A 9468-nucleotide genomic window follows, 5' to 3' on the forward strand; every position below is an offset into this window, starting at 1 on the left:
GAAGAGCCTAGAAGATGTAAAAGGAAATTTAGTTTGATAGTTTTCTGTCTGGTAAGAACTCACTTATCAATAGACACAGCTGGGAAACCCTTATGTCTTTATAGACGTAGTTGTGAAATCCTCACTTCTGTATTGTTTTGTCATTATAGTTCCTGTCAAGGTTCCTTCCCCACTCTGAACTCTAGGGTACAGATGTGGGGACCTGCATGAAAACCTCCTAAGCTTACTTTTACCAGCTTAGGTTAAAACTTCCCCAAGGTACAAACTATTTTACCCTTTGCCCTTGGACTTCCACTGCCACCACCAAACGTTTATCTGGGTTTATTTTTATTAGGAAAGCGTTGTTTGGAGACATCTTTCCCCCGCAAAATCCTCCCAACCCTTGCACCCCACTTCCTGGGGAAGGTTTGGTAAAAATCCTTACCAATTCACATAGGTGACCACAGACCCAAACCCTTGGATCTTAAGAACAAGGAAAAAGCATTTAGTTTCTGAAAAGAAGGATTTTAATAGAAGAAGTAAAAAGTAAAAAAGAATCACTTCTGTAAAATCAGGATGGTAAATACCTTACAGGGTAATTAGATTCAGAACATAGAGAATCCCTCTAGGCAAAACCTTAAGTTACAAAAAGACACACAGACAGGAATATTCATTCTATTCAGCACAACTTAATTTCTCAGCCATTTAGAGAAATCATAATCTAACGCATATCTAGCTAGATTACTCACTAAGTTCTAAGACTCCATTCCTGTTCTGTCCCCGGCAAAAGCATCACACAGACAGACACTTTGTTTTTCCCTCCCCCCAGCTTTTGAAAGTATCTTGTCTCCTCATTGGTCATTTTGGTCAGGTGCCAGCGAGGTTATCCTAGCTTCTTAACCCTTTACAGGTGAGAGGATTTTTCCTCTGGCCAGGAGGGATTTTAAAGGGATTTACCCTTCCCTTTATATTTATGACAGTTCCCACTTTGCTATTGTTTATTTGCATGGTCTCTGTCTGGTTCTGTGATTCTGTCTGCCGTATAATTAATTTTGCTGGGTGTAAACTAATTAAGGTGGTGAGATATAATTGGTTAGCTAATCATGTTACATAATGTTAGGATTGGTTAGGTAAATTTCAGTAGAATGATTGGTTAACGTATAGCTAAGAATATTACTATATAAATTAGGGGCAAACAGGAAGTAAGTTGGGATTCAAAAATAAGGAAAAAGGAACTTGGATTTAAGCTTGCTGGAAGTTCACCCCAATAAACATCGAATTGTTTGCACCTTCGGACTTCGGGTATTGTTGCTCTCTGTTCATGCGAAAAGGACCAGGGAAGTGGGAGAGTGAAGGAATAAGCTCTCTAACACTCCTGATACACCTTACTTGGTTGTAAATTAACTATCAACTCAAGAAAGGGACCTACATGTTGCTGTAAAGAGCTCAACAAAAAACTGCACTCAGTGCACAGCTGCCGCAAAAAAGTTAATATTCGGATTCATGAGGAATGGGATGGAGAATAACACCAAAAGTTTGTATATAAATCAAGGGGGCAGCCTCTAATATCTTGGGACCACCATGGCTACTACAGCACTGCACACAGTATATATATATTTTTTTCATAGATATTAAGGTCAGAAGAGATCATTATTATCATCTAGTCTGACCTCCTGCACAATGCAGGCCACAGAATCTCACCCACCCACTCTTGTAATAAACCTCACCTATTTCTGAGCTACTGAATTCCTCAAATCATGGTTTAAAGACTTCAAGGTGCAGAGAATCCTCCAGCAAGTGAGCCGTGCCCCAAGCTACAAAGGAAGGAGATAAACCCCCAGGGTCTTTGCCAATCTGCCCTGGAGGAAAATTCCTTCTCGACCCCATATATGGCAATCAGCTGAACCCTGAGCATGTGGGCAAGATTCACCAGCCAGATATCCAGGAAAAAATTCTCTGTAGTAACTCAGATCCCACCCCATCTAACATCCCATCACAGGCCATTGGGCCTATTTACCATGAATAGTTAAAGATCAATTAATTACCAAAATCATGTTATCCCATCATACCATCCCTTCCATAAACTTATCGAGTTTAATCTTGAAACCAGATAAGTCTTTTGTCCCCACTACTTCCCTTGGAAGGCTGTTCCAGAACTTCACTCTTCTGATGGTTAGAAACCTTCATCTAATTTCAAGTCTAAACTTCCCGATGGCCAGTTTATATCCATTTGTTCTTGTGTCCATATTGGTACTGAGCTTAAATAATTCCTCTCCCTCCCTGGTATTTACCCCTCTGATATATTTATAGAGAGCAATCATATCTCCCCTCAGCCATCTTTTGGTTAGGCTAAACAAGCCAAGCTCCTTGAGTCTCCTTCATAAAACAGGTTTTCCATTCCTCAGATCATCTTAGTAGCTCTTCTCTCTACCTCTTCCAGTTTGATTTCATCTTTCTTAAACATGGGACACCAGAACTGCACACAGTATTCTAGATGAGAATATATCAATCTTTGAGAATTAGAGAGGAAATAGGAAAAAAAATAGATAATGAGAGAAAACCACCAAGAGCTGAAAGGATTTTATACTGATTTAAATAAGTGAGAGTAGTGGGACAGTTTGAAGGGACTGTGTATGGAAATTCAAGAAACAGACAGTAAGTCTCCTGCCCACACACACCATTCACATGGGCAGCAGGGAGGCATTTGGGAAGCTGCTTTAAAAGAACAAGTGATAGGTGTGTGGAACAGGAAGACTCCCTGGCAGTGGGGAGGGGCCAGCAGAAGAGGTGGGCATGTAACTGGCAGCTGATGGTTGGGGTGGGAGCTGTGTTGGGCAGTTGGGGGTCAGTAGCTGGGAATGTGTAACCTGGGACTGGACAGTCTCCACTGGGGACACTTCTTCCTGCTTTCTTCTCCTGTGCCCTTTCATGCCTTGTTGCTGGCAGAGAACGGTCATCCCATCCCATCCCACCCCACCCCAGAGGTAGCCATGTCTCAGTGCTCTCCAGGCTACACCCATTAACCTCCTTCCCATTTGCTGTATGACTCAGGGGAACAATTTCCCACCTAAAGATGGACAATTTGCAGCACATCAAATGGATGGAAAAATATCCCAAATTAGAGGAGAGTTAAAATTAACATTGGAGAGTTAGAGAGAAAATGAGGCAAAATCTGAGGAGGAGACTAGAGAAAGGGTCAATAATTTGATAGAAAAGAGGAGAAATCTACATGGATTTTATATCCATTGGTGACAGTCAGGGAGAAATGCGGGAGCACGTTGTCACTATTTGAGAGGGAAGTGGTGAAATCAGAGAGGATTTCATTAATCCCCCTCACTGTGTCACCTGCTCGTCTGCCCCTGGAGATCCCTGGCTGCAGAGACAGTTCAGTCCAGCACATTTCACGCCATCCTTCCTCGCCCTCCATCTCCGGTTGATTTTCCATCCCGCCTGGGCCGGACCCCTCCCACTCCAGACACGCAGAGGGGAAACCGCACTGGGCCCCGCCCCTGCTCTTTCACCACCGGAACCCCCCGTTTTGCCTCTGGGGCAGATCCTGACCGAGCCGGAGGCCGCGTGAGGGCTGCGCAGCCCCCTCCAGCCCAGGCGCGTTCCCCACTCGGGAGCAGATCCTCAGGGGGTGACACGGGCGGCTCCCGGAGCCTTTGTGCAGAGGCTCTTCCCAGCCCGCCCCTGCGCTGGCTCCGAGATCTCTCCCTCACCTGGTGTCTGGGCTCGGGACTGGGGCGGCAGAGCCTGGGGCTGGCTCCAGCCGGGGAAAGCCCTCCCGGGCTGGGCACAGACAGAACTCCAGGGAAGCTCTCTCCTGGCACAGCCCCACCGTGGTGGCAGCAGCAGCGGCGGCGGCGGCTCAGCTCGGGCTCCGGCTCCCAGCTCACCCTGGAGCCGGCGGCGCGGCCTACCCCGTGTCTCCTCTTTGTTCCCCCGGCCCCGTCAGGAGCTACCCGAGCCCGCGCCAGGCAGCAAGACGAGCGGCCGCCAATCAGGGACGGACAAGAGAGGTGGCGGACTGATACGCCCACTACCCCTCAGCCCGTAGAAGGCCAAGGGTCCCCAGAGAAGGCAGGAGGGCAAATGCGTCACTTCCGCTTCTTGCAGGATGTGAGCGCCCGTCGCTGGGGCAGCGGATTGCGTCACTTCCGGTCTAAAGAGCGTCAGAGCGACACCGCCCAACCTGCAGTGGTGCGCTTCCGTCCTCTGCAGCCTAGATATGGGAGGGTTCTGGGCTCGGCCCAGCCCCCATCAATCCACCCTCCTCGTAGCACCCCGGCCCCCCGCAGAGCACAGCCCTGCTCCCCAGCCCACCCGTCCTCCTCGGAGAGGCGAGCGCAGAACTCATGGGGCCCGCGTTTTTCCGTGCTCCCCTCACAGAAACATGCAAAAGAAACGTGCTGGGGGACACGCGCCGCTTTCCCAGCAGCCCAGGTAGCGCCTCTGTTCCAGCGGGCCTGCCCCGGGAGCAGCCCCAGAGACGGGAGAGGGGGCTGCCGGGCGTGCCTGCGTGATCACCGGGGGAGGCTGGGCGAACGTGGGTGCCAACGCGAGAGCGACCCTGTCCCGCTCTCTTCCAACTGCAGCTTCCTGGCCTGTAAGGGTTGGGATTTTTATCGTGGACGAGGCAGGCTAGCGGCACAAATGTGGCAGCACCGTGACTGTGTAGCATATAGCATAGCTATGCATCCGATGAAGTCAGCTGTAGCTCACGAAAGCTCATGCTCAAATAAACTGGTTAGTCTCTAAGGTGCCACAAGTACTCCTTTTCTTTTTACGAATACAGACTAACACGGCTGTTACTCTGAAACCAATTTTTTTCTCTAGTGATAACCAGGTGTATACAAAGATACAGTCAATTTGCATGATCTTTAACCAGATAATGAGCTAACTCAAATTGACCAAAACAGATTAAGATTTCTTAATCTTCCTGTCCTAGAGAATGAGACGTCGCTCACCAGGTGTTATGGACTTAAATTCCTCAATCACATTATTGTAATTAACTGACGAAGCCAATTCTTGTTCAATGTACAAAATCATGAGTGAGTCGAGGTGCTGTTGGGACATTGTACTTCTTAGTTTTTTACATGTGCTAGTTTCAAAAAGGCTCTTTCACATGAACAGCTTGTAACAGGTAAGACTGCAGAGCATTGAATAGATTTGTAAAAGGCCTGGAACATGGAAGACTGATCCGATTCCTTTAGCCAATCAAGCCACTCTCTGGTGGTGTTCGTAGTGCTACCTTTAGGAACAGATCCGTCATAACCCCGAAGCAATCTGACTTCAGCTTCCAACTCATCCAAGGACACTTTAAATTTGTTGGCAACGATTCTCATATTGTCCCTGCCAATGTCTAAGCTCAGCAGTTTTCCCATTGCAATCACAATTTTACAAGTCTCCTGTTCAAATCGCTGGTCAGTGCCGGTAATCGTTGAGTCTAGGAGTGGGGAAAATGAAGTTATTCTCTCCTGCTCCTCTTTGGTATCAAAGTGATGCTGGGACTCAAATGTGTCATCAAAACGAGTGGACGTTTTTCTCTTCTTAACTGGAGGAATCGATATATCATTCTCTACACACATTTTCACACTGGCATTGAAAATAGATTGAAAATATTCTGGGTCACTTCTCATCGCAGCCAAAGAGTTACACAAGCTTTTCACCCCTGTCATTGCAGTAAGTAAGTTGAGATCTGGAGCTTGAAGAGCCTTACTCACTTTTACGACCATCTGGAGAATAGGGTGCATCACGTGAAGGGCAAAGATGAACTTGAATGAATTTAGTTCATGGATAAGGCCCCTGGCTTTTATATTAGCATCAGCAAGGTGAGTTTTTTCTATAATCTCTTGTAAAATAATGGAGTAGTTTTGTTTTACAGCAGTCACTGCTTCTGCTCTGCATGCCCATCCTGTGTCTGACAGGGACTTCAAAGTCTTCAACTGGGACCCTACTTCTTGTGAAATCTTTTCCATTACCGCATGTCGCACAAGAATCCCCTCCATGAAGGCATAAAGAGTCTGAGTAACACCAAAAAAACAAAGACAGTTCTGTTTTGTTTACTTGAAGTGCATGCGTCTACTAGGATGAAGTTCGAGCAATGCACATAGCAGTGTACATAGAGTATTTCACAGTTTCTTTCTTTACATTTCATTTGGATTCCCGCAGTACATCCAGACATAGTAGATGTGCCATCAAAACAGACAGACATCACTGATGACCAGTCAGTTTTAAGAATGCCAAGGATGTCATTTAACTGGTCAAAAATAGACTGAGCGTTGACTGTTAATAGTCTCTGAACAGACACAAAATGTTCAACTGGACTATGTTTTTCATTGTCAAAATACCGCACCACAATGGACATCTGTTCATGGTGTCCACAGTCAGTAGTGTTGTTGGCAATTATTGAGACCATTTTTCCATTTAGTGAAGACACAATTTTTTGTTGCACAACATTGTGCAAGGCTACAGTTATATCATTTTGGATGCAGTTACTCAGATAGGTAGCGTTTTGAGGAGATTGTTGCACATGCTTTGCCATTATGGGATCATATTTTTGGAGCATATTGACAAGATTTAGAAATAAACCTTTCTCAAAACTGTTAGCTTTTTCATTGTGATCCCTGAATGGTCTTCCACCTTTCGCCAAACACAGAACAATGTCAATTAGTTGCTCCATTACACTTGGGTTATGGCACCGTTCTTCTTCTTGTTTAGACAGAAAAACCTGCTTGCCCTCATCCAACAGTACATCAATAGGGTTCCCTTCATTAAAACTTGACCATGAAGAACAGCTCAACACAAGATTTTGACAGTTAGTGGTTTTTAAAACATTCGTTAGCCCTATGCCAGTTTCTGAATCCCTTATCAATAAATGCTGAATCAGTGTGACCTTTGTTTGCTGCATCATTAGAGAAGAAATGGCAGTAAAAGCAAAATGCTGTGTCCTTTGATGGGCTATATTCTAACCACCTATACTTTTCATACCAATCGGACTAAAAACTTCTTTGTTTATTCCCTATTTTACTTCTAGGAAACATGCTCAATCTAGGCAGATAAGGACCTCTAGATCAGTGCTTCTCAAGCTATCTGATGTGGGGGACCAGCATTTTTTTTTTCCAATGTGCACGCAGACCGGCAGCCGATGGCTCGCGGACCGGCACCTGTCTGCGGACCACCACTTTGAGTAGCATTGCTCTGGATAATTGAGACTGGCAATCTAATCTATTTTTTGGAATATCACAGACCGGGTCATCAGATGGAATGTTTGATGGCTTTGAATAGGAACTACACTGACCTAAACTAAGAGACAAAGTGTGTTTCTGTTGGTCATTACTCAATTTATTGCACGCACTGGAACTGGTGGTGGCATTATCTTCATGTAAGTTCTTAACTGAGGCGTCCGAGGTATTTGCACTACTATCAGCACATGCGTTATAATTCAGTTTGTCTGCTCTTTTTCTTATCTTAACAACGAACCAATCCATACTTTAAAATTAAAAGGGGGTATCATACGATTGAATTAAAATGTAAAGCCACAGGCTTGTTATGCTATTTCAGTAGAGTACACGTGACAAAGATTACAAACACTGTAGACACTGCACTGGGCACGCCTGACGCGGCCGTTTATATAGGTCAAAGAATTTTCTAGAATAGTAGTCAGAGGGAGAGGGAAGGACCCATGGTAATGCACCACCGCAGTAGTGGGTACACATGCTGCGAGCGAACACGGGCTTTCTAAACATTTCTACAACATCTATATTATGCAATTCGGCACTTATTGCATAATACAACAATCCATACTTTAAAACTAAAAGAGCATATCATGCGATTAAATTAAAATGCAAAGCCACTTTTTTTTTGGGACATTAGGCCAGGGGTTGGCAACCTTTCAGAAGTCGTGTGCCGAGTCTTCATTTATTCACTTTAGTTTAAGGTTTTGCATGCTAGTAATACATTTTAACATTTTTTAGAAGGTCTCTATAAGTCTATATATTATATAACTAAACTATTGTTGTATGTAAAGTAAACAAGATTTTCAAAATGTTTAAGAAGCTTCATTTAAAATTAAATTAAAGTGATGATCTCACGCCACTGGCCCGCTCAGCCTGCTGCCAGCCTGGGGTTCTGTTCACCTAGGCTGGCAGCAGGCTGAGCGGGGCCTGCAGCTGGGACCCTGGCTGGCAAGGGGCCGGCAGCCAGAACCCCAGACCGGGAGCGGGCTGAGCGGGTCTGGCAGCCGGGACCCCAGACAAGCCGTGGGCTGAGCGGCTCAGCCCACTGCCACTCAGCCCGCTGCCGGTCTGGGGTTCCATCCGCCAGCTCCTGCCAGCCAGGGTCCCAGCTGCCGGCCCCGCTGAGCCCACTGCCGGTCTGGGGTCCTGGCCCTGCCCACATAGAGTCGGTACCTACCTTTTCCCTGGTTCTAGCCCCTTCTCTTCCTCTCTCTCTGCACTGAGCTGAGGGTGGGAATGCACTGAGCACAGGGCTGGGGGGTGAAGGAGCAGGTTGGGGGTTGGGGTGTAGGGTCTGGCCAGGAACTAGAATGAGGGAGGGGGCTCAGGGTTGGGTCAGGACGTTTGGGTGTGGAGTGCTTATCTGGGCAGCTCCCATTTGGTGCGAGGGGTGCAGGTGGGAATGTGGGGTGGGGGTGCAGGAGCTCCCATTTGGTGCTCAGGGTGGGGGTGGGAATGTTGGGGGTGCAAGAGTCAGGGCAGAGGGCTGGACGTGTGTGAGGAGGGTGCAGGTGTCAAGGCTGGGGGGTGCAGGGGTCAGGGCAGAGGACTGGGAGGGTGTGTGGGGAGGTGCAGGGGTCAGGGCAGAGGGCTGGGGGTGTGGGCTAGGGTCGTGGGTGTGCTCCCAGCCCCCTGCCCAGAGCGGCTCACAGCAGGGGCTGGAGGGGATATGCCCTGATTCCACCCGCCTTCCCCAAGTCCCCATCCCCACCTCTTCTCCGCCTCCTCCCACAGCTGCGAGTGTGCTGCAACTCCGCTTTTCCCCCTCCCTCGCAAGGGCTATCAGCTGATCAGCGGCAGGGAGGAAGAGGAGGAGGGGCAGGAACCCAGCACACTGGGGGAAGAGGAAGGGGAGGGGGGAGCTTGCCTGCCCTGCAGCAGCAGCCGGCAGGACCAAGCTTCTTCACCCTGCCCCTGTGGGGTGGGGAGGCAGAGAAGAGCGGGCAGGGGCGGGCAGGATTTTAAAAGGTACGCTGCTACCTGTCAGGGTCCTGGCCGCTGGCCCCGCTCAGCCCTCTGCTGGCCTGGCTTCAGCAGCGGGATGAGCGGGGCTGGGGGCTGGAACCCGGCAGGCAGCAGCGTGCCATTAAAAATCAGCTCGCATACAATCTTTGGCATGTGTGCCATAGGTTGCCAACCCCTGCCATTCCATACGCACGCCTATGTCCCTTAACTGTTCCCATTCTCAATCAATTCCCACACAAGCATAAAATCTGTGAAAGTTTTAAGGCCCCTACATTACCAGACT

General features: G+C 47.8%; 1 protein-coding gene across 5 annotated transcripts in view; it reads right to left on the minus strand.

The window, feature by feature from the left end:
- The window catches only part of LOC114019855 (zinc finger protein OZF), a 42461-nt gene extending 38355 nt beyond the window's left edge, over positions 1-4106 (minus strand). For 3 of the 5 annotated variants that reach the window (XM_037891675.2, XM_037891674.2, XM_037891673.2), the window contains exon 1: positions 3702-4106. The gene's annotated coding sequence lies outside the window, so the exon portion shown is untranslated. Of the gene's footprint in view, positions 1-3324; positions 3679-3701 lie in introns of those variants that run through there. The other 2 variants (XM_037891677.2, XM_043538860.1) reach the window with 2 other exon arrangements.
- Positions 4107-9468: the final 5362 nt, after the last annotated feature.

The sequence above is a fragment of the Chelonia mydas genome, chromosome 2 (assembly GCF_015237465.2).
Source record: "Chelonia mydas isolate rCheMyd1 chromosome 2, rCheMyd1.pri.v2, whole genome shotgun sequence".
Classification (NCBI taxonomy): domain Eukaryota; kingdom Metazoa; phylum Chordata; order Testudines; family Cheloniidae; genus Chelonia; species Chelonia mydas.